The sequence below is a fragment of the Bufo gargarizans genome, chromosome 10 (assembly GCF_014858855.1).
Source record: "Bufo gargarizans isolate SCDJY-AF-19 chromosome 10, ASM1485885v1, whole genome shotgun sequence".
Taxonomy (NCBI): Eukaryota; Metazoa; Chordata; class Amphibia; order Anura; family Bufonidae; genus Bufo; species Bufo gargarizans.
In genome coordinates this window covers 73662816-73687553 of record NC_058089.1, presented here as the reverse complement: position 1 = coordinate 73687553, position 24738 = coordinate 73662816, and the positions used below count along the sequence as shown (strand labels likewise).

The window sequence follows — 24738 nt, the reverse complement described above, 5'->3', positions numbered from 1 at the left end:
CGTTTGATATCAAATACAGGATCCTTGTATAATCTCTCATAAGTATCAGTGTCCAATAATTGGCGCATCGCTTCTTTAATGAAACTACTTTTGTCCATAATGACCAACGATCCCCCTTTATCCGCAGGTTTCACCAAAATATCATGATCATGTAGCAATAAATCAATTGCCTGTCGCTCTTGTGGAGTAACATTAGACGCCATGTGTAGTTTGCCTCTTTTAATAGAATCCATAACACTCTGGACTTCCCTTGATACCAGCCGGATATAGGTCTCAACAGGATGTGCATTTTTTGGAGGCATAAATCTGCTTTTTACTCTTAGACCCAGATCAGACAGCTTAAACTGATCAGTAATACCTTGGCTTATTGTAACTGGCCACCAATGATATTCAAACTGGGGAGGGGGGGTCTGCCCCCTGCTGCCTGGCAGCCCCAGATCTCTTACAGGGGGCTATGATATGCACAATTAACCCCTTAAGGAGCGGCACCTGAGGGGTAATTGTGCTGATCACGGCCCCCTGTAAGAGATCGGGTGCTGCCAGGCAGCAAGGGGCAGTCATGTACACAGTTTGTAGTGTATTCTAACTAGAAGCGTCCCCATCACCATGGGAGCGCCTCTGTATTAGAATATACTGTCGGATATGAGTTTTCACGATGTAACTCATATCCGACAGTATATTCTAACATAGAGGTGTTCCCATGGTGATGGGGACGCTTCAAGTTAAAATATACCATCGGATCGGAGAAAACTCCAATCAGATGGTAAAAAGGGACTCCAGACTTTACATTGAAAGTCAATGGGGACGGATCCGTTTGCAATTGCACCATATTGTGTCAACGTCAAACAGATCCGTCCCCATTGACTTGCATTGTAATTCAGGACGGATCTGTTTGGCTCTGCACGGCCAGATCCTCCAAAAATCAAGGAAGACCCACGGACGATAAAACTGGCACGGATCACGGACCAACGGAACCCTGTTTTGCAGACAGTGAAAAAATACTGTTGTGTACCTCATAAAATGGTTATCAATCAACATTCCCCATATGTCTGCTTTATGTTGGCATAATTTTGTAAATGTCATTTTATTTGACGTTAGAAGGCTTAGAAGTTTAGAAGCTATTTTTCAAATTTTCAACAAAATTTCTAAAACCATTTTTTTAAGCACCAATTCAGTTATAAAATGATTTTGAGGGGCTTACATAATGGAAACCACCCATAAATGAGCCCATTTTAGAAACTACACCCCTTGAATTATTCAAAACTGATTTTACAAACTTTGTTAACCCTTGAGGTGTTCCACAAGAATTAAAAGAAAATGGAGGTGACATTTTTTTTTTTTTATGTTAATCAATTTTTTCTTGCAACACAGCAAGGGTTAACAGCAAAATAAACCTCAATATATATTACTCTAATTCTGCAGTTTACAAAAAATACCCCATATGTGGCGGTCAACTGCTTTATGGGCACGTGGCAGTGGTCAGAAGGAAAGGAGCACCATATGGATTTTGGAATCGATAGGAAAGATCGGCACTCGATTAATTAATCGATCTTTCCTATCGATTACTTTATTTTAGATACGTGCACCGATTGCATACAGATTGATGGCTTCCTCTACGTTAAGCTTTAATGAAGCAGACGCTACCAGGATACTTGCACAAGTAACTTCCACTAACAAATTTCTTATGATTCCAACAAGCGAATATAAGAAGAGGCATTCGGAGCGTGAGCTTCGAAGATTGAGGTCTTACGAATTACATGCGGCAACACTAGCCAAATATTATAAATTAAATCGGATCCCGAAGGGTCTGAGGGTTCATTTACGCCCAACCTTTTTTTCGGATGATATAACTTACTGCGAGGACTTTGAAAAAATCATTAACAAGTGTTCACTCGATTTGATCCTGCTGACTGTGTATCGATTGCAAAGAGCTATTAAGAGATTAAGGAGCAATTAGACACCACTGAGTGTCAGCTGCGCGATTCCTTGGATACGGAAGAATTTGTTAAACTTAAAGAGTCTGTGGATAACTAGATCGCTGGATACAAGAAAGAGATAGAGGAAAAGAAACAATCAAAGTTTTTGCATGACAACGAAGATTATTTGCTGAATAAAGTTTACAGATGGCAGGAATCTTCGTTGCGCTTTGAAGGAGGTTACAGTAGATCACTAAGAAGAAATTACTATGCAACAAGCTCGGGCAGCGATTCGGGGGATCGCAAGACTCACGTCCGTTTTTCCGGAGGGCAAACGGCCGGCGACCACCAGCAAGAAACGTCGGACGGGCCGCAAACATCGGCGGCCCCAGTATGATCGGATCGGCGCAGAATATACAGACATGGCCACAGGTACATCCCCCTCACTAATTATTAATTTGTCATCCAAGATTTTGACCCCTTTTCAATCCAGAGCATTATCAAAAGGCCTATCTTTTAGCCCCATGTCTAAATTTGACAGCTTTCAAATGGATATAGATTTGCAGCTGTTTTTCAGAAAAATAAGATTCAAAAGTTATTTAGTTATTTTGCAATCGCTAATACATTGTTTTAATACATTGGTGGCAGTGTGCGCCCCCCGCCGCCCCTCTTCCTCCCTCTATTGTTTTAATACATTGGTGGCAGTGTGCGGCCTCCCCTCTCCCCCGCCCCCCGATCATTGGTGGCAGCGGAGTAGAAGCTTCATACTTACCTGGCTGCTGGCTGCTGCGATGTCTGTGTCCGGCCGGGAGCTCCTCCTACTGGTAAGTGACACTGCCACCAATGTATTAAAACAATAGAGGGAGGGGCGGGGGGGCGCACACTGCCACCAATGTTAATGGAATAGAGGGAGGGGGGGCGCACACTGTACCACCAATGCTATTATTACAATAGAGGAAGGGGGGGCGGGGGGGCCGCACTGGCCACCAATGATATTCAAACTGGGGAGGGGGGGTCTGCCCCCTGCTGCCTGGCAGCCCGGATCTCTTACAGGGGGCTATGATATGCACAATTAACCCCTTCAGGAGCGGCCCCCTGTAAGAGATCGGGTGCTGCCAGGCAGCAGGGGGCAGTCATGTACACAGTTTGTAGTATATTCTAACTATAAGCGTCCCCATCACCATGGGAACACCTCTGTGTTAGAATATACTGTCGGATCTGAGTTTTCACAAAGTGAAAACTCAGCTCTAAAAAAGCTTTTATGCAGATGGATCTTCGGATCCGTCTGTATGAAAGTAACCTACGGACGCGGATGACAATCTTGTGTGCATCCGTGTTCTTTCACAGACCCATTGACTTGAATGGGTCCGTGAAAAGTTGTCCGTCAAAAAAATAGGACAGGCCCTATTTTTTTGACGGACAGGATACACGGATCACGGTCTCGGCTGCAAAACGGTGCATTTTCCGATTTTTCCACGGGCCCATTGAAAGTCAATGGGTCAGCGAAAAAAACCTGAAAACGGCACAACGGCCACGGATGCACACAACGGTCGTGTGCATGAGGCCTTAAAAGTAGAGAAATTCAAATTTAGAAAATTGTGAATTTTTCAAATTTTTTTGGTCAACTTTGGATTATTTTATAAATAAAGGTGAAATATATCGACTCAAATTTACCACTGTCATGAAGTACAATGTGTCACGAGAAAACAGAATGGCTTGGTTAAGTAAAAGTGTTCCAAAGTTATTACCACATAAAATTGACACATGTCAGATTTGCTAAAAATTGGCCTGGGACTTAGGCCTCTTGCACACGATTGTATGTATTTTGCGGTCCGCAAAAAATGGATCTGCAAAAAATACGGATGAAGTCTGTGTGCATTCCGTATTTTGCAGAATGGAACAGCTGACCCCTGATAGAACAGTACTATTCTTGTCTGTTATGTGGGCAACAATTGGACAAGTTCTATCTTTTAGTGGAACGGATATACGGAAATACGCAAACGGAGTACATTCCATTTTTTTGGGTGGAACCATTGAAATGAATGATTCAGCATACGGCCCGCAAACGGAATCCACAAAAACGGAACGGAAACGAAAATAAAATACGTTTTTGTGCAAGAGACCTTACTGTGACTCTGAAACTAAAAGGAATTATTCCAAGATTAATGTAGAAAATTTAAATCGGACAACATACGGTATATGAAAATCTCTTTCTAACAAAGCTAGAACCAGACCTGTACCTCACATGGACCCAGAGATCTCCTGATTCATTCATCCTATTGCTCTGCAAGATTCAGTTCAGAAGCATGTCTTTTTTCATGGTGTGTGTCCTTTCTGCTGCAGCTTGGTTGGTGCAGGGAAGAAGGGACATTCTGTGTTCCCTCAGGGTACTTCTTGTAGACGTGGGCTGATGGTGGTTCAGGAGTACCCATGGTGTTAATGTCCATGTGGGTGCTAAGCAGGGCACATGTTGGAAATGAAATGGTCAGCCTTTGGTGTTAGGAGAGTCAGAGACAATGCCTTATTGACCCTAATAAAAGTCTCTCTTTACCGTGTGAACACTAGGAGTTGTAGTACATCCAGTAGTTTTCCATACACAGAGTAAGTTTCCCCTAAATGTCCAAGCATGAGCTAAGCAGTGTGTTGCAGCAGTGGCCCTATGGTTACTCCTTCTCTTGCTAAAATCGTTTTAATTGGAATCTCTGACTGTTAACTACAATCTGGCAACAGTGGCTGTAGTGTTTTCTAGCCTGGGGTGCATAGGGTGTCTTAACTTGTTATCCCATCTGCAGCAGCTTGATCTGGATCACCTTAAGCTGGATTACTTTACTCTATTCCTCTCTTTATTTCTCTCTCTCTCTCCCTCTCTCTCTTTCTCTCTCACTCACTGTAGCCATGCAAATCCTCCTCCTTTAGTTATTTCTTGCTTGCATCTCCTGGAACTTGTGGAGGTGACCAAGGCTCCAAAGCTTGGAGCTGGAGTATATGGGAGAGAAGTAGATGGAGACTGCTCCTTCTTCTTCCTACTCTACAGCTAATCTAAGTGAAATCTTCTTGAACCAGGAGGTGGAGCCAATCAGGATTGTCATTGTGTTAGGATGCCACTAAGCAGTTTCCGTTACCCATAGGAACCCATGTTTTTTTTTTTTCGTTTTTTTTGCTGGATGCTTGCTATTATGAACTACAAAAATGGAAGCCCGGTATACGGCTGGTATGGAGACACCTATTGTCACTTTTTTTCTCAAGAAATGTAATAAAACATGATTCCACTTTATGGATGACTCTGCTCAGAACTTTGCATTGGACCCTAGAGACCTGTCCTATCAGCCAGCTGAAAAAGGCTTGGACGGGCCAAAAAGCGTCCTGAAGATTGTAGCTCAATGCTTTATGAAATAAAGCAAGAATAAAAAGAACATATTGGCGGCTGTTGGAGATTTCTTTATCAGTGAAGATAAGGATTTCCGATAGAAACCACATTTTCCATAAATCCTTTGTTTGTGGATTCTTATATTTAGTCACAGGAACTTAAATCAGGAACGCCATAATTTATAATAATTAACATTGTTTTATTTTTAGACTCTAAATCCTCTTCCACTTCCAGATTGATATCAGAAACAATGCTTAATACAATTGCGACTGATTTATTGCTATCGTAAAATTAATAGCCCTTGTGAAGATTTTCTGAACTCTGTCATGTGTGACCTCTATACATAGATATACAAAGACATAAGCGATAAATGAATCATGTCATGGTGAGGCTGGCTCCTCCGGCTCAAATTGAGCTTTCTTCAGGTTATCTGGGCTTTTCTTTCTTAACACTGGTCACCATCTCATAATTTACACACTTCCACTCACTGTAATTAAAGTGACATATGCTTGTTTTTTCTGTCATGAAAATTTGGACTTTAAAGGGCTTCAGCAAATTGCATTTATCATGTAGAAAAAGTTAATACAAGGCACTTACCAATATATTGTCACTGTCCTTTGCTGACTGGATTCATTTTCTCATCACATTATACACGGCTCATTTCCAGGGGTTATGACCACCCTGCAATCCAGCAGTGGTGGTCCTGCTTGTACATTATAGGACACCCAGAGGCAATGTCCATGATCAGTGATGATGCTGATCAAGGACATGTAACACCTCAGATGCCATGGTCAATTTCAACCACTGCATCAGAGCGGTGAAAGTCCAGGAGCACTGCGCTCCCAGTACCAAAATGGCTCCCCCTCACCTAGATCATGGAAACCATTCAGTTGCTATGGCAGCCTTAACCCATCTAAAGGATCCAAGGCCTGCCAGGCACTGTTCCTATGGAGTCCTGCCACAGACAATGCCATAGGGACATAATGAATCTCCAATCGGTTGCAATGTTAAATCATTGCAGTTTATTCAGAGAATCGATCAGACAATCACGTGTTCAAAAACATGAAAGACATGAAAAAGAAAAAGGGAAAAGATTTAAAAAAAAATTATATATATATATATATATATATATATATACACACACACACACCGGTATATACAAAATATCTCCTTTTCCTATATTAAAAAATAAAAATAAACAATAAAAATAAAGATCATTAGTATCAGCAAATCCCAAAATGCCTAAACCATTAAAATATGAAAGTATTTATCCCATGTGGAGAACGCTGTAACAAAAAAAAAAAATCTAAATGGCCAATTGGTCATTTTTTCGTTGCCTTACTTACCAAAACAATTGAATAAAACGTGATAAAAGGTCATACATGCTCCAAAATGGTATCAATAAAAACTAAAGCTCTCCCCACAAAAAAATGAGTACGCACACAACTTTGTAGATATAACTATTAAAAAGTTATTAATATTAAAACAAAAAATACTATTATATTTTTCACTCCAAAGGATGCACCAGACCATCAGATGCCAATTCCTCTTCAGATCAGACCCCCAAGCTCCATCAGACCTCTGTATCAGACCCCCAAGCTCCATCATACCTCCATTCCTCCTCAGACTTCATATCAGATCCCCATCATACCCCCAATTTTCTTCAGACCTCAGATCAGACCCCCAAGCTCCATCAGACAAAAAAAATAATAAATAAATGAACTTACCTCTCCTGCTCCAGACTGCACTGATACCACTCTGGTCATCTGTCAACCTAGTGCTGTACTGTGACCTGACATCGACAGTGTCAGGTCATAGTGCACGCCAACACAATCTTGTTACGCCCTGCCCCGTGACAGGCCTGAGAAGATCTGACAGACTTGCTACATGTGGGTCTATCTGCCAGATTGTTCTGTTTCTCTTTGTTGTGTTTTTGGGCAGGATCCCACCTCCCCACAGGTTCTGCTCATTAGCTACTTAGTGATGCTATTTATACCCGCCTCTCACATTAGCCCTTTCGGTTTATATTTGCTTCTTTTAAGGGTGGGTGATTCTCATGTTGAGTCAATTTCTTGTTTGTACTGAAAGGTTTGCCTGCTCCTCTGGTACTGGGTATACCATGGTTGATCAAACATAATCTGACCATTAATTGGCAAACTAGACAAATCAGTAATTGGAGTGATTTTTGTATGTACAACAGTTTCAGCGCATCTATTTCTGTGGTATTTAAGGTGTTACCTTTGTTTCTTTCTGATTTTGCTGACGTATACTGTAAGGGTGGAGATCAGGAGTTGCCCCCTCAAGAGTATGAATGTCCGATCAATCTTATTCCTGGAGCTAAATTGCCAAAATCTCAGCTATATAATCTTTCCCAACCCAAAAGAGTAGCTATGCGGGAGTATATTGCTGAGAGTGTGACAAAAGGTCATATTAGACCATCTAAGTCACCTATGGCAGCTGGCTTCTTTTTTGTTAAAAAAAAAAGACGGGACCCTTAGACCATGTCTAGATTTCCGAGAGCTAAATATCATTACTGTCCGTGATCCTTATCCTCTTCCCTTGATCCCGGATTTATTTGATCAGATTGTCGGAGCCAAGGTGTTTTCTAAGTTGGATTTGAGAGAGGTTTATAATCTGATAAGAATCAGGGAAGAGGATGAATGGATAACTGCCTTTAAAATCCCGGAGGGCCACTTCGAAAACCTGGTCATGCCCTTTCGGTTGACTAATGCCCCGGCAGTCTTTCCACACTTTATCAATGACATTTTTCATCATTTGGTGGGGAGGTTTGTTGTTATTTACCTCGATGACATACTAATTTACTCACCCGATATGGAGACTCATCAGGATAATTTAAGACAAGTATTATCGATCCTTCAGGACAATAAATTGTATGTCAAATTGGAGAAATGTGTGTTTGCTGTCCAGGAGCTGCAGTTTCTGGGTTACTTACTTTCTGCCTCAGGTTTTGGCATGGATCCTGAAAAGGTCCGTGCAGTAGTGGAATGGGATCGGCCGGAGAATCCGACAGCTCTGATGCGGTTTTTGGGTTTTACTAATTACTACTGAAAATGTATCCTGAATTATTCAACTATTGTCAAGCCTTTGACTGATATGACTAGGAAGGGTGCAGACTTCTCTGTCTGGTAGGAAGAAGCATTACAGGCTTTTTCTGCAATAAAGGAATGTTTTGCTTCCGCTCCCATTCTGATGCAACCCGAGGTGTCTCAACCCTTCATTGTGAAGGTTGACGCATCAGAAGTGGGAGTCGGAGCAGTTTTGTTGCAGGGTCCCTCTCCTAGCAAATGGCGCCTTTGTGCTTTATTTTTTTTTTTTCAAAGAAAAAAAATTTCTCTGCTGCCAAATGATATTGGGAATAGAGAAATGCTGGCCATTAAATTGGCCTTTTTAGGAATGTACCATTGTCAGGTCTGCCCAATGCTAAAACTCTCGCTCAGGTGTTTGTTGATAACATTTTGAAATTACACGGCATCCCCTCTGATGTGGTGTCTGATAGGGGGACGCAATTGGAAGGCGTTTTGTTCTCGTCTGGGAATTAAGTTGTCTTCCTCTTTGGCTTTCCATCCTCAGTCAAATGGACAAACTGAGCACACTAACCAGAACCTGGAGACTTATTTGAGGTGTTTTATCGCCGAGAATGAGGAAGAGTGGTCTTCGTTTTTGTCCTTGGCTGAGTTTGCCTTGAATAACTGTAGACGGAGTCCACTGCTAAGCCACACTTTTTTGCCGCATATGGTTTTCACCCTCAGTTTGGTACTTTTTCTGGGACTGAATCTTCTGGTATACCTGAAGAGGAGAGATTCTCTTCTTCGTTGTCTTCTATCTGGCGGAAGATTGAAACTAATTTGAAAAAAATGGGTGAAAGATCTAAACGGATGGCTGAGAAGAGACGTAGGACTGGTCCGGACCAGTGAGTTGAAAGTACCTTCTTGGAAGTTGGGCCCAAGATTTATTGGTCCTTACAAAATCTCGGCCATTGTTAATCCAGTTGTGTTTTGTCTAGAACTTCCGCAGGTCTGGAAGATCCACAATGTGTTTCACAGGTCTTTGTTGAAGAAGTATGTTGAATCTGCTGAACCATCTCCTTTGCCATATCCTCCTGTCTCCTCCTCTCCCTTCAGTATCTTGTGCATTGGAGGGGATACGGCTCTGAGAAAAGATTGTGGGTTCCAGCTACCGATGTCAATGGTAGTCGCCTTGTGAAGGCCTTTCACAGGGCACACCCGGATAAGGTTGGTCCTGGGTGCCCAGAGGTCACCCGTAGGGGGGGGGGGGGGTAATGTCACGCCCTGCCCCATGAGAGGCCTGAGAAGATCTGACAGACTTGCTACACGTGAGTCTATCTGACAGATTGTTCTGTTTCTCTTTGTTGTGGTTTTGGGCAGGATCCCACCTCCCCACAGGTTCTGCTCATTAGCTACTTAGTGATGTTAAATATACCTGCCTCTCACTTTAGCCCTTGCGGTTTATATTTGCTTCTGGAGTTCTCAACTGGTGGATCTCCTGCTCCCCGTTCATCTTAAGCTAAGTCCTACTCCTTCCCTTTTGTTGTGTGTTCTGGCTAGGCCTCAGGAAGACGCTGTTTCCTGCACATTGCGCTAGGAACCGGTTGTCTTATCTCCTGTTCCCTAGCTAAGGGTTTGTTTCAGTTTCAGCTAGGTTTAGGTTCAGGCACATGAGCCCTTCCACCCTAAGGATTTGCTCTTGTTGTCAGCAGTCATGGAAAGGCTCAGGGATTGTCAGGTGGTGACCTTTCCCTGTTCCCTAGCTTTAGGCCCTAGCCTGGTGTTTTGTTGCTTTTGTTGTATTTGGTTTGCTACCCTTCCCTCACCAGTGCAGTGTTACACTCACCACTCTCTGTGCCTTTTGTATACTGCTGAACGATTCCATAATGGATGCAGTCATTATTATTTGCTGCATAAGACGCACTGCCATTTTCCCACGCTTTTTGCAGGATAGTGTGTCTTATGAAGCAAAAAATACAGTATATAAATGTGGTATTGCTGTAATTGTACTGACTGGAAGAATACGAAACAGGTCATTTTTACCACACAGCGAACACCGTAAAAACAAATAAAACTATAGCTGAATCGCATTTTTTATATTCCATCCCATCTGGAATTTTTTTTAGCTTCCCACTACCACGTATACAATATAGCATGATTCCATTACAAAGTACAACTTGTCCTGCAAAATTATGCCCTCATATGTCTATATGAATGGAAAAATAAAAAGGTATGACTCTGGGAATGCAGGGAGTAAAAACTTTAAATGTAAAAACGAAAATTGTCCAGGTCCTTAAGTAGTTAATAATAATAATAGTAAATAGTTAAAAAACCTGTCAAGAGTTTCCTGCCTAAACCCCTGTCAGCATGAAATAGGGCCTTTGAGCTTTTACAGGTAACTTTCAAAACAATGTTGCGCACTATTGCACTTTTTGAGCGTTCCACCTTCCAGCGCCACCTACAGATTTGGGGAGAAAATTTGTTCAGGATTTCAGAGTAGATTTTTGAAGTCACAAAAAAGTTACAACTGCACATATGGCATTTCCTCAGGCATACTTTTACTGAAGAAGGCACAACCACATTGCACTTGTGCCAAATTATTAATTTGGTGAAGGTGCCTATAGCAACTCCAATCTAAAAACTAACCTCAAATACACCTACAATGATAAATTATCCCCATAGTTTTACTTGGAAACACTGCAGTTTTAAAATGGTCCAGGAATATTTGGATGGCTCCCCATCTGCTTCTCCATACCTGGATCGGATAGATTGACAGGTCTCTGCCTATACACAAATAGGTGGAGACCTGGAAAGTTGTTGGGGAGCTGCCCTGGTGACCAGTGTTTCAGACTAAGATAAAAAATATTGTTTGCAAACAGGAAGCCTGTCAGTATTTCTTGCTAATTGTGCTTCGGGTATCAGGAAGTCTATAGTCTACTTAGCCAATTCTGAGTTATATTGATCTCCTGCATAGTCTATTACACACTCCTATGGTAGTTATAGTCCCTATATTCTAGTTTTTACAGAAGTTGAATGACATAGATATAGATTTATGTGCCAGTCTGGTGACCTCCCCTCTGTGCAGTGATGATTGCCTTGAAAGTTGTCACCCACTATAACTCAGGTATAACAAAAAGGCATCATTTGAGGGAACCTGAGGAGACATTATTTTAGATTACTTTCTTTTTTAGAACTATGTAGCTTACTTGCAGAGTTGATTAAAAAGTCTCTCTTTGCAACCTTGCTCAAACTGCTTCCTCTGCCAAACCCTTCCTCTCCTTGATTGACAGGGCCAGGCTTCGGCATAGTCATCTAGAAGAGGAAGGAGCTGGCAAAGAAAGCAGGAAGAGCAAGAATGCACAGAATAGTTTAGGCCCGCCCTCAGTGCACTTAACGGCTCATTTTGATATAGATTAAAATCACTTTTACTCCATAATGAAGCAGCAGATCGCTAAGTGAAAAGTGTCCTTACATTCGGCAGAGCTAATTTCTGCAACAGACTGCACTTAATCTGCAAACTTTGGAGACAACAGGTTCTGTCTTTATAAATCCAAGTCTTTTCAAAAACAATTTTATCGGCAAATGAAGTGGGTTTTCCCATGATAAGATATAATGGCATATCACAACAAGATTGGTGGGGATCTGTCTGCTGGGACCATTGCTGATCAGAAGCTCCTTTGATTTCTCTCGGACAGCTCCATTCAAGTGGTACAGAATTAGAAAAATATGGCTGCTTTTTTCAAAAACAGTATCATATCTGTTCATGAGTTGTGTCTAGAGCTGCACCTCAGATCCATTGAAGTGAAAAAGGCTGAGCTGCAATACCAGACACAGCCCATGAACAAGCATGGTGCTGTATTGTGAAAAAAAGCAGAGCCTTTATTCTAATCCCATACAACCCATAGAACCTGATAATCACAACAAGTATTCTGGGTTGGTGGGAATGAGGGACCACCATTTATGTTGAAGGGACTGCTGGAGTTTGCCAAGTGCTATACTCTGAAGGCAAATGTCACATACAAGATTTGCAGTGTTTATAGCTACATAACATATGAACAGGTGATACATAATCTTTTGAAGAAAGAAATGTTTTTCTAATAATGGACCACCCCTTCAAGTCCCTAATATAGAAGGTGGAGAAGAACATGTTTATGTAAAGTAAAACTGAGGCCCAGCGATTAGCTGCTCGGTAAGCCAGGAAGATGACCAAAAGTGCAAGACCAGAGCGCAATGCTGGAAGCAGCAAGAAAGAACAGTGGTATCACTTTAAGTGTTATTTTATTATGCTTTATTCACACATCAGTGTTCGGTCAGTGATTTCCATCAGTGATTCTGAGCCAAAACCAGGTGCGGCTCTAAACACAGAACAGGAGCAGATCTTTCCCTTACACCTTTTGTCTGTGTAGCTCCACTCCTGGTTTTGTCTCACAATCACTGATGGAAATCACTGACCAAAACACTGATGTGTGAATGAGGCTTTAGATTTTCTGCTGCTGGGCAAATATTTATTTAACTTTTGCTGGTGTTTTTCTATACTTTTACTGCATTTTTTATTGCAAAAACACCAGCTCCATTTTAGCAAAAGGTCTATGGAAAATATGAAACGCAGGACACAGGAATATTTGTGTTAATTATGTGTTTTTCTGTCTTTCTGGATTCTTTAAAAAAAAAAAAAAAAACAGAGCATGTTGTGGCTCATGACATATTTTCAGGTATGTTAACATCTCCACAGGGGAAAAATGCCATTAAAAGAATGCTAATAGGAAAATACTATGTGTGCAATAAAAGCCATAAATCCAGAAACAAATGCTGCCAAAAAAATGTGGCCAAAAAAAGTAATGTGGTTACTATGGTATTTTTACACCCCCCAAAAAATGCCATGGCAAATTTGTGTGCGTAAGGACCCGTCACCAGTACTGCAGCCTCTTCATTCTAAGTGATCTAGTGATATGTCATTAGTTCCTAACATGGAAAGGCTTTAATATCTTGGCTTTTAAATAAATGATTAACACAACCAAAATAGCTCCTGGTCAATTGAGGTATATTATTGGGGTAACCCAATAGGATCAATAAACAATTACACAAGTGTGGGTGATCTTATAAAACGTAACATTTAATGAATAATGCATAAAAATAGACCCATATCAAAAATGTAGAAAATCAAAAAATATTTGATGCCTAGATATCTGCACCCTTAAAACATGCAATAGAAGCGCAAAACAATAGGTCCAGGAGAAGGGGATAGTATAAAATGTCAGAGAAAGGAGTTAAAGGGACACACCTAAGTGTCCCTAAACCTTCCTCCACTATGCACCTTCCTATATGTCCCTAATAGTCCCTCCGACTTGCGGCAATGACTGCCCAGCTTCGCCAAAGGGGTGAAAAAAGGGAAAACACTCACACAAACTGCACAGGGTGTTCCAACGCGTTTCAATGGCACCTGCCAAATCATCAGGGGACCATATAGCTGTTGTGGCCATGTGGTGCAAAGATAGCCATAATGCTATAAACACAATCAGCAAATATTAAGTAACATTATCAGCGGTGATCAATCGCTCAATAGTCGTTATAGTCATCTGTCTATGTAGCGGTAGGCATGGCTCACAGATTCACTGTCGCGTCCTACATGTGGCAGCGACGATGTGAGTGTCTGTTTGGGTTGCTTGTTAAGTCCACGCCAGATCACTCCAGGTCGACGCCCTCCCCCCGCGCCACATGACGGATCCCATGGTCAGTCATGTGACAAAACAGGTCTCATGACCGAAATTGCAATTGGAAGGCAGAGCGTTTGGCTGAGGAAAACACGCCCAGAGCCATGACGCATTGAATGGGCGGAACAAAGAGCGGAGGTACGTGCAGGCTAATTGGGCTAAACATGCCTTATCAAGCAGCTCTGCTATTTGATATGCTAATAAGGAAAGATTGCACAAACCAATAGAAAGATAACTATCAATAAGGCAAGTGTCACGGGGTAGAGTCACGGGTATAAAGATAGAGCGGAGGTGCACCCCCTGAGCTGTCACCCGGTCCCCTGTCCCTGCCTACTTGCACCACCTGCCCTAGGTGACGGGGCGCAACTGGGCAACAGTCCCTGACCTGTGTAAGTGCAAGCAGAGAGATAGAGACAGCAGGGAAGCGGACAGCCAATGAGAGGTAGCACTAGAGCGGACATAGAGTTGGAACAAGCAAAGTACCACCAAAAAATGGAAGGGCGAGGCGGGTCAACTAGCCGGGATCAGTCCAGGAGGTCACGTCAGTACAAGAGAAGAGGCAAAGACAAAATCCAAAAGCAAGCCGAGGTCAAAATCCGAGAGGTAGCGTCAAGGTTCAGGGAGCAGGCAGAAGAGATGTCAGGAAGCAGATCAAGGGTCAAATCCAAAGGTAAGCTAAATAACAATAATAATACACAGCCTAAGGGACCAAAATCACAGGCAACCTGTAGCCAGCAGGTTGCCTGTATTTATAGTGGGGAGTGAGGGTCATGTGACGTGGCCAGCATCACATGACCGACAGACAAACAAGTTGAGCACCAAGTGATCAGCTCGGTGCTCTAGGCAGACTTAGGAGCAGGGAGCCTCCCAGCTAGCAAAGCTGCCCTGGGAACGAGGCTGAACACAGATCCTCGCTCCCGAAGCTAAGCAGCAGGTCTGCGGCTGATGGGAGACCGAGTGCACCTTTGGCGCCCCGTTACAGCAAGTGGGGTTTAGAGGAAACATAAACGGCAGGTTCTAGGTCCATAACCAGGTGAGGAATATATATACACAGCGGCTCTCAGTTCGGGGATGAAGTGACTAAGAGTGGAGCATTATAAGATACATACGTAAAGGCCAGTTAATTGTTCATAGGGCACTGGTCTGTAAATGATAACATATCAGGACCAGTGTACTAGTGCACCATAGAAGATATTAAATATGTATGGTATCAGTATCCCGATGTAAAATAAAATGCATCCCACTACACAAACTCTAAATACCTGACTAGCCTATATAGATAGTGCAACCCCTGCAGGGGTATACAGATTTGGACATAAATAATGCCGCAGTGGAGAGGATGTAATGATAGGTCAATAATATGAAGAACTGAAGTGCACCTGGGACAGTGGAAAAATACTCACATATTGAGGGGGCAGTTGTATTAAATGGGACATGGTGGGTTAGATATAACAGCCAAATAGCAATTGTTCGTTCAGACCATTTGGGTGAACTGTCTTTAGTTCAAAAATACACCAGGTTTCTCTCTGTAATATTCTCCTGTCCTAGTCACCCCCTCGTTATAGTAAGACCACTGCCTCAATACCCATGAACCGCAATTTTGAATAGTCACCACCATGCCATCTCCTATTACAATTTCGGTCATGAGACCTGTTTTGTCACATTACCGACCATGTGATCCATCATGTGGCGGGGGGGGGGGGGCGGTCTTGGAGTGATCCAGCGCGGACTTAAAAAGCAGCCCGTATGGACACTCACATCGCTGCTGCCACACGCAGGACGCGATGGTCAATCTGTGAGCCATGCCTACCGCTACAAGGACAGATGAGTATAACGACTATTGAGTGATTGATCACCGCTGATAATGTTACTTTACTTTGTGTTTATAGCCTTAGGGCTATCTTGGCACTATATAGCCACGACAGCTATATGGTCCCCTGATGATTTGGCAGGTGCCATTGTAATGCGTTGGGACACCCTGTGTAGTTGGTGTGAGTGTTTTTCCCTTTTTTCACCCCTTTGACGAAGCTGGGCAGTCATCGCCGCAAGTCGGAGGGACTATTAGGGACATATAGGAAGGTGCATAGTGGAGAAAGGTTTAGGGACACTTAGGGTAAGAGACCCGGTGTATGTGTCCCTTTAAAGGGAACCGGGATTTTGGGTATGGAGCTGAGGACAGAGGTTGCTATATGGCCGCTAGCACATCCGCAATACCCAGTCCCCATAGCTCTGTGTGCTTTTATTCTGTAAAAAAAAAAAACTATTTGATGCATATGCAAATTAACCTGAGATGAGTCCTGTAGGTGAGATGAGTCAGGGAAAGGACTCATCTCAGGTTAATTTACATATGTATAAAATCATTTTTTTTACACAATAAAAGCACACAGAGCTATGGGGTGTAATGACCGGTGTCACGCACAGGGAGGAAAACAGGGAAAGCCCTGCCTAAGGGAGAGGGAAAGGTGGTGACCCCTAACTCACCTTGCGGCTGGCATCTGACTGCCCTGACGTCCCTAGACGGGTTCCTCACCCGTGCGGCGATCACGTGCCTAAACCCTGGCTTTCCCTGAAATGAGCCCTAGATAGTGAACGGGCCGGTGGGATCGCTAGTCCTCACCACTGCACTAAGAGGGAAACACCAGGAGAGGACAGACAAACACAGACAAACACAAACACCCAGGTGGACGACAACAACTGTCCACAAAGGTCCAACAGGGATCCGGAGGGTAGCGTTCTGAATCAACAATCAGAGAACGCAGCAACACAGCTCCAGTGGGTCAGGATAGATGTCCAGGCAGGAAGCTCTATCTCTGGCAACCAGAGAAGTGTGAGAGAGGAATATAAGGAGGTTTGGGAGTGCTGGACAAGGAACAGCTGAGGAGAAGGAGCGACGGATCCCTGAGTGAGCCAAAAGGGTTTGCAAAGCAAACCCAGAAAGCTACCATAAGGAAAACAGCCCTATCTTAAATAGAGCGTGCAGCCAACCGCTGCGACTTCCTGACCCCGCGTATAACGGAGTCAGGCGTGGTTCTCGATACCCTCGTGACATGGGGACTGGGTATTGTGGATGTCCTCAGCTCTATACCCAAAATCCCGGTGACAGGTTCCCTTTAACTCCTTTCTCTGACATTTTATACTATCCCCTTCTCCATAGACCTATTGTTTTATGCTTCTATTGCATGTTTTAAGGGTGCAGATATCTAGGCACCGATATTTATTTGATTTTCTAGATTTTTTATATGGACCTATTTTTATGCATTTTGTCATTAAATGTTAAGTTTTAATAAGGTCACCCACACTTGTGTAATTGTTTGTCGGCTTTTAAGCCACAAAAGCTAAAAAACTGTAGCTTGAACTGAAACTAGAAAATGAAATAATGTAAAAACTGTGATTGTGTCACATCTGGATAGTTTGCGAAATCTCAGGTCACCTTCTCCAAAATTCCATATAGCACTGACTGGATAAAAGACTTGAGAGGAGCGCTGGATGAGTCATTGGCTCTCGGGGGTCTGTGCATTGTGTCTCTTGCAAATAAATACTTGTCCTATTGTAGCAGGCCAACATAGCCAGCATAGTCATCAATCAAACCATAATGTGCGAGGGAACGAGTAAACACAGATTTGCTTTTAACACTTCAAAGTTTTGGAATTAGTGGGGGATATGACATAAATAAGAATGTTGGCAGCGGACACTGGGATACAGTATAGTCAATGCTGAAGAATCATTGATTGTGAAACAATATCCTAAAAGCAGTCCACAATTTACCCAATCTTTTTGCTCCACTCAATGGTTGGACCATCAACTGGGCTGTGCACAGACTGCTGAGAACTTCTGGAGCACTTCTGATCTCGCTAAAGAAATATACAAATGAAAGTCATTTAATTAAAAAAGTCCCCTCATCTCTTAAAAAGGAGAAAGGTTTGCCTCTTGTTGCTAAACCAACTCCACTGGTAAAACAAAGGCTCTCTTAAGGAAGGCAAACAGGGGAGTAGCCAAAGGCTCATGGGCCCTAGTGCAAGAGTTCAGATTGGGCCCCCCTTCCGTCAGTGCTTTGTGGCCAGGGGCAGGAGAGCACATAGTCTTCGTGCTGCCTGAGGCAAAAATTAAAACGGCACCCCACCCCCATGCCAAATTCTTGACCCAACCCCTTCCCTCCAGCCAGAGGAGTAACTTGACCAGCATTCACTTTCTATAATACCAGTGTCTTTTTATGCAGCACAAGGGTCTTTGGGGCCCCTCAGGTTCCAGGGCCCGGTAGCTACTGCTACCTCTGCACCCCCTATAGCTACGCCTCTGAAGGCAAAACTTTCACAAGTCACCAACAGTTATGTCTGTGAAATATCTGGCCTTGTGAAGTTGACCATACACAAAAATTAAAATAGGTTGAACCAGGGGTCTCAAAAGATCTGGGGCCCAAGCCCCAATGAATATGACCCAGTTCTCTAAATCAACCCTCCCCCCGCACACTACATTTTACTGTACTTGTTATACAGCAGCGTATACCTCTCACATCCAGAGCCTCCCAGGTGACGTCTTCTCCAATGTGGATCTTCTCTGTCGTCATCTTCTCCATTTGGTCCGAACAACTTCTTTCAGCTGCACCTCATCTCTGTAGAGTGTGAGACAAAGACATCTTAGCTTCCTCACTTTTCAATCATCATCCCCCAAACTTGAGTCCCCACAGTGTTATCCTGCTGCTCGCTGTGCTCCCCAATACCCCCAAATATTACCCTGAAGAAATATTACTGCCATACCGATAGTCCTCCCTATAGTAATAGTGCTCCTCCAAGTCCCAGTAATAGTAATTCCCTTTTAGAATGCCTCCATTAGTAATACTGCCCTCTACAGTGCCCCTGAAACAGTTATAGTGCTCTCTACGAATGCCTTCATTAGTAATACTATCCCTTACAGTGATAATGCTTCCCAAGAGTGCCCCTATTAGCAGAAGAGCCCTCCAGTATTAATAAGGCCCTCACAGAGCCCTCAGTAGAAATAAGGACCCCCTATTGTTCCCCCAGTGGTAATAAAGCTCTCTAAAGACCCCTCAGTAGTAATAAGGCCCCCATAGTGCTCTTAGTAGAAATAAGGCGGATCTATAAGTCACTCCTATGAAAGAAAATTAAATAATGTAAAAACAGTGATTGCGTCACATCTGGATAGTTTCCGAAATCTTAGGTCACCTTCTCCACAATTCCATATAGCACTGACTGGATAAAAGACTTGAGAGGAGCGCTGGATTAGTCATTGGCTCTTGGGGGTCTGTGCATTGTGTCTCTTGCAAATAAATACTTGTCCTATTGTAGCAGGCCAACATAGCCAGCATAGTCATCAATCAAACCATAATGTGCGAGGGAACGAGTAAACACAGATTTGCTTTTAACAATTCAAAATTTTGGAATTAGTGGGGGATATGACATAAATAAGAATGTTAGCAGCGGACAGGTAGGCAGCACATTCGGGCCCCGGAACAAAATATCAGGGGCCCAGGCCCCGAATGTTTTAACTAGAGATGAACGGATTGAATCCCACAAAGTGGAGTTCTATCCGAATTTCAGGATAAATTCTATTCGCCTAGAGGCCGAATTTCCTCATGCTTCATGTCAGCGAATTGATTTAACCTGAAACAGTATAAAAAACCAAAAAATTCAAACACCTCCTCCATTTGCTTGCGACGGGCCACCAGCCTACATCTTGCTTGAAGATCTCGGCCGAAATCCTGTGCGGCACTAGAATACATCATCACACCAGTCGGCGTGATTACGTAATTTGGCGCCGCACAGGATTTCAGCCGAGATCTTCAAGTAAGATGGCGGCAGCCAGCACGTCGTGAGCAAATGGAGGCGGTATTGCAATTTTTCTTGTGAAATTCGGCAGATCAGCCGAATCAAACTTTGAAGAAATTCACTCATCTCTAGTTTTAACCTAGCAACACCCCTGAGTTGAACCCTCATGTGTATGACAATCTCTTGAATTTCCCCCCATGTAAAATGCTGGCCAAGTTGAATTTCGACACTTAAAGGGGTAATCCGATTACATTGTTATTCCCTATCCACATGATAGGCTTATGTTGAAACAAATTATTAAAGGGGTACTCAGGTTACATTAAGTTATCCTCTATCCACAGGATAAGGGATAACTATTATATTGTTAAGGGTCCTACTACTGGGCCCCCCACCGATCAAGAGAACAGAGACCCTGTACCCCCTGCAACCCCCCGAACGGAGCGGCCAGTTGGGCATGTGTGTGGCTGCTCCATTAATTTTTATGGGAATTACAGGGAAATACGGCGGTAGGACCCCACCAATCTAATAGTTATCCCCTATCCTGTGGATCTGTGGGGCACCCTGTTTAAACAGGCAAATGCTGGTCACAGTTGCCTGTGATTAAGGTTTTACTCATTGTATACCCTGCTATATTGCTTTTCTCACCTCTGAATTTTTAAACCTTGGCATGTTTTTGACTACTACCCCTTTGCCTGATGATTTGGACCTGACGAGACTTTCTGGTTTTGACCTCCTGGTTTGGTACGTTTCTGTTCTCCAGTTTGGCTTCAGATTGGATTTTTTTGGCATTGACTTAGGTGTGTACAACTCTGCTATATTCACTTTGGTTTTGTTCTGGTTCTGGTTATTCGACCCATCTAGCCGGGAATTAGCTCTGTGAGTCTGCCACTACATTTATTATTTTGTCCCTGCATTTGTCCCTGCAGTCCCCTGCACTTAAAAAAGAAAGGAGCCGCAGTCCAGTAATGAGCCATCATCTAGGAAGGATCAAGCAAGTAGGTAGGGACAGTGATGCTGGTGAAGTTCAGAGCCTCACGGATCCCTATGCTGACAATCAGCATCTGCCCGAGGTGTCTTCCATGCTCCCTGTTAGAATAAATAAGCACACCTAGTTTGGGGTTTGACCATCAGCTATCTATTGTATATGGCAATGTTCATCTGGGCAAACTTATAAGATTTTTAAGACCCCATATATGTTTAAGTCTATTTCAGAATGCCATTATTGAGTATTTTGATTCTCATTTGTTCACGGTTTTGGTGACTGTTACTTACTTTACTCTGTACGTTATCTTTTGTATATACCATGTTTCTCATTTTATAAGACACACCTGATGATAAAGTTATAGTTTAGTTTTATAAGAAAACAAATCAACTATCACATCTAAGATCAGACCTCCATGCCAGACCCCCATCAGAGCTCAGATCAGAGCCATCAGAGCTCAGATCAAAGCCCCATGTCAGACCCCCATCAGACCTCAGATCAGACCCCTATCACAACTCAGATCAGACCACCATCATAGATAAAATAAATAAATAAACTTACCTCTCCTGCTCCACCTCCACTCGTCAGGTCTGGTTGTCTCTCCTGCAATTACTGCTCCCTTGTCTTCTCCGGGCCCGTGCTGCGCTGTGACCTGACTGCGTCAGCGTCAGGTCATAGTACATGCACTACATCCTGACGCTGTATGCGACAGGACACATGCAGTGCTGCGCCCAGAGGAAGACCAGGGAGTGGTAAGTAAAGCAAGCTCTAGCAGCGCTACAGTCCCTACTCCACGCACTTCCTAGTGAGCGCATCCATAATAGAAGACGCGCTCCCATTTTCTCCACACTTTTGGTGGAAAAAGTGTGTCTCATAAAGGGAAAAATACAGTTTATCTTTTATCACAGTCTAGTACACGTTTACGCATCTAGAAAAATCTATTTTTTCCCGAATCTCAGAATTCACGGTAATTCAAATTGCAATCTGTGCAGAAAACTACAACTCCCAGCAGGTGGAGCCTAAGGAGGAAGGATGCTAGCTAGTCTGAGTATCCAATTTATTATATGGAGATAGATTGGCTAAGAAGCATTGCCAAGGACAGTCTGTCTGAGCCTTTTACTGAGTGCTGAATACACCTGTGTGTAAAAATCTGACTCTTCTTAGCAATACTTTTATAGTTTTGCTAAGAAAACTTTTTACTGTCTCTACACTATATTTTAAAAATAAACTAAAACAGTTACACTTTAAGTTACAGGTATGTTCACATGTCAATGATTTGAAACAGATTCTGTAATGAAATCCATGTCAAATCCAGAGACAAACCTTATCCCATACATGTGTTTTTCTGCAAACCTCATTGAAATGATAAAGGTACGTTCACACGACAGATTTTGAAAACACGTTTTTAAAAACAATGCACTGTGATTTTAAAAGCAGGGGGGTTTTTTCATCCCTTTTTTGTGCAGTTTTGATGCATGTTTTTGTAGGGGAGTGTATACTTCAGTGAAAATCTTCATGATGTCTGTCTAAGACTTTGGGTCTTACAGCAGATTTTTCTGGAAATTGGAGAGCTTTAGGTAGCCAGAAATACTTTAGAGGCAGATCAATGTTCTGCTACAGGACTACACGCTGCAGCTGGGCATTGTAGTTCCACATTTTAATGAGAGAGAGAAGACGAGAAATTGAGAGATTGTGGCTGGAACAGCAAGAGAAAGTAAAGATATATTGGAAGAGTGACTTAGAGTATAACTAGCCTGTCTATTCCATATGCAGTATCCCAGACCTGGGGGTATCTGCAATCGCTTGTTATATTTTGGTTTAATGTAATGTTATGTATCTGCCATATGCTTCAGCAAGGATAAGGTATGGTTGAAATTAGGAATGAAACTGTATCCTGCCAAGTGGGGAGTTCTAGAGAGTTCCTGAATTAGCTTGGCAAGCCTGGAGTGAGGGAGTGTTCCTGTTCCAAGGGCCTTTGGGACTAGAGAACCAGTTCATCTGTGAGGACCACTACTTCCAGACTGGAAGATACAGTGTTTGAAGTCTTCAGAGTGATCAGCACTACAACTATACCGACTCCACTGCAGGTGAAAGAATACGTTAAGACACCCATCACCACAGTTCAGAAGAGGCACACTCAAAAGCCTGCCTTTCACAAGTGGATACCCATAGCCAAAAGTGGCAACTTATTATTGTTGTTGAAGGGAAATCAGGAGAGAGAGAGAGAAGCACAAATCTAGAGTGCTCTTGTCTTGCCTACTTGGCTGCTACCAAACCTCATCCGCTGGGGATTAGAGACACCTTGTATAGACGACAGTTGGAAGTACTGCACTCAGTAAAGAAAAACATTTGATTTTCTTCTATCTCTGCCTAATCCTTTCACTCCACCTTTTCACTGCATAGAATCCAAGGGAGCGACAGCCTGAGGGACTACTCCATGACACAATATCTTATCAGGGCCAACACCATTCACATCCTCTGCACCGACTCCTCTGGGGCTCGCTGAACATACAGCAACCTTGGGTGAAACCATTTCTTGCTGCTATATGACAGGGACTGTGCCTACTTCTAAATGTACATGTATGTGCCAATAGCCAAGTTACTTGAGTAAAGACTTTTTATTTGTTCACCAAGACAGCCTCGTCATTGCATTGCACCATCACCTGCACTGTCACGGTTATTTTCTTGTTCAAGGGATCGCTACCTTGCACGCCACCAAGCAAGAACCCAAGGGGAAGGGCCCCAAGGGGAAGAAAGGGTGCGTCTCTCCCTTTACTGTTGCCCAGCCCCAGGGGAGAGTAGGAGAATGAATGCCCCGGGCTTTCCATGCAGGTTGATGCACTGTGCCTATCTGCTGGACAGACCGGAGCAGGTCTGCAGTGAAAGATCTGTTCCATTTTTTCATGGTGATGTGGGCTAGGTAGGGACAGATCGGGGCAATATACTGTGTGAGGGGCACATAATACTGTATTGGGGGAAGACAAGGGGCATCATACTGTGTTGGAGGCATTAGATTGTGTGGAGGGCACAAAATGGGTCAATATATTGCAGGTGTTATTGGGTGGAGCTTCGCAGTGCTATGGGAGGAAGCTAAGGCTACTTTCACACTAGCGTTCAAAGGTCCGTTCGTGAGCTCCGTTTGAAGGAGCTCACGAGCGGACCCGAACGCCTCCGTCCAGCCCTGATGCAGTCTGAATGGAGCGGATCCGCTCAGACTGCATCAGTCTGGCGGCGTTCAGCCTCCGCTCCGCTGGCCTCCGCACGGACAGGCGGACAGCTGAACGCTGCTTGCAGCGTTCAGCTGTCCGCCTGGCCGTGCGGAGGCGAGCGGATCCGTTCAGACTTACAATGTAAGTCAATGGGAACGGATCCGCTTGAAGATGACACCATATGGCTCAATCTTCAAGCGGATCCGTCCCCATTGACTTTACATTGAAAGTCTGAACGGATCCGCTCAGGCTACTTTCACACTTAGAATTTTTTCTAAGTTATTAATGCAGACGGATCCGTATTGAAGGGAGCCTCCGTCTGCATTAATATGATCGGATCCGTTCAGAACGGATCCGATTGAACGCTAGTGTGAAAGTAGCCTAAGATAGCCCAAGATATGTGAAATCCACCTCGGGAAATATACATACAATAAGGCATACGTTTCTAGCAACCCATTCAAGCCTAATCATTCACCAAATGTGGTGTAATCCTGGTCCAACCCTGAAAGGCTGCATGAAATGTCAGTGTCCCCAGTGGTGCCCAGCATTTCGTGGATGCTTTCTTCTTTCTATTCTTCCTAGTAAATTCTAGTAATGAGCGGCAGGGGCAATATTCGAATTTGCGATATTTTGCGAATATTTGGTAGAATATTCGTCATATAGTTGCGAATTCGAGATTATTTTCTTAAACGCGAAAAATCGGCATTGTAATATTCACATAATGCGCACGAAATACAGGCGTGG

The 24738-nt window shown here is 43.3% G+C and overlaps 1 long non-coding RNA gene across 1 annotated transcript in view; it reads right to left on the bottom strand.

The window, feature by feature from the left end:
- Positions 1 to 24738, bottom strand: part of LOC122920486 — a 91933-nt gene that overhangs the window by 44575 nt on the left and 22620 nt on the right. The window contains exon 2 of the long non-coding RNA XR_006386921.1: positions 18524 to 18629. This is a non-coding gene — a long non-coding RNA (uncharacterized LOC122920486). The remainder of the gene's footprint in view (positions 1 to 18523; positions 18630 to 24738) is intronic.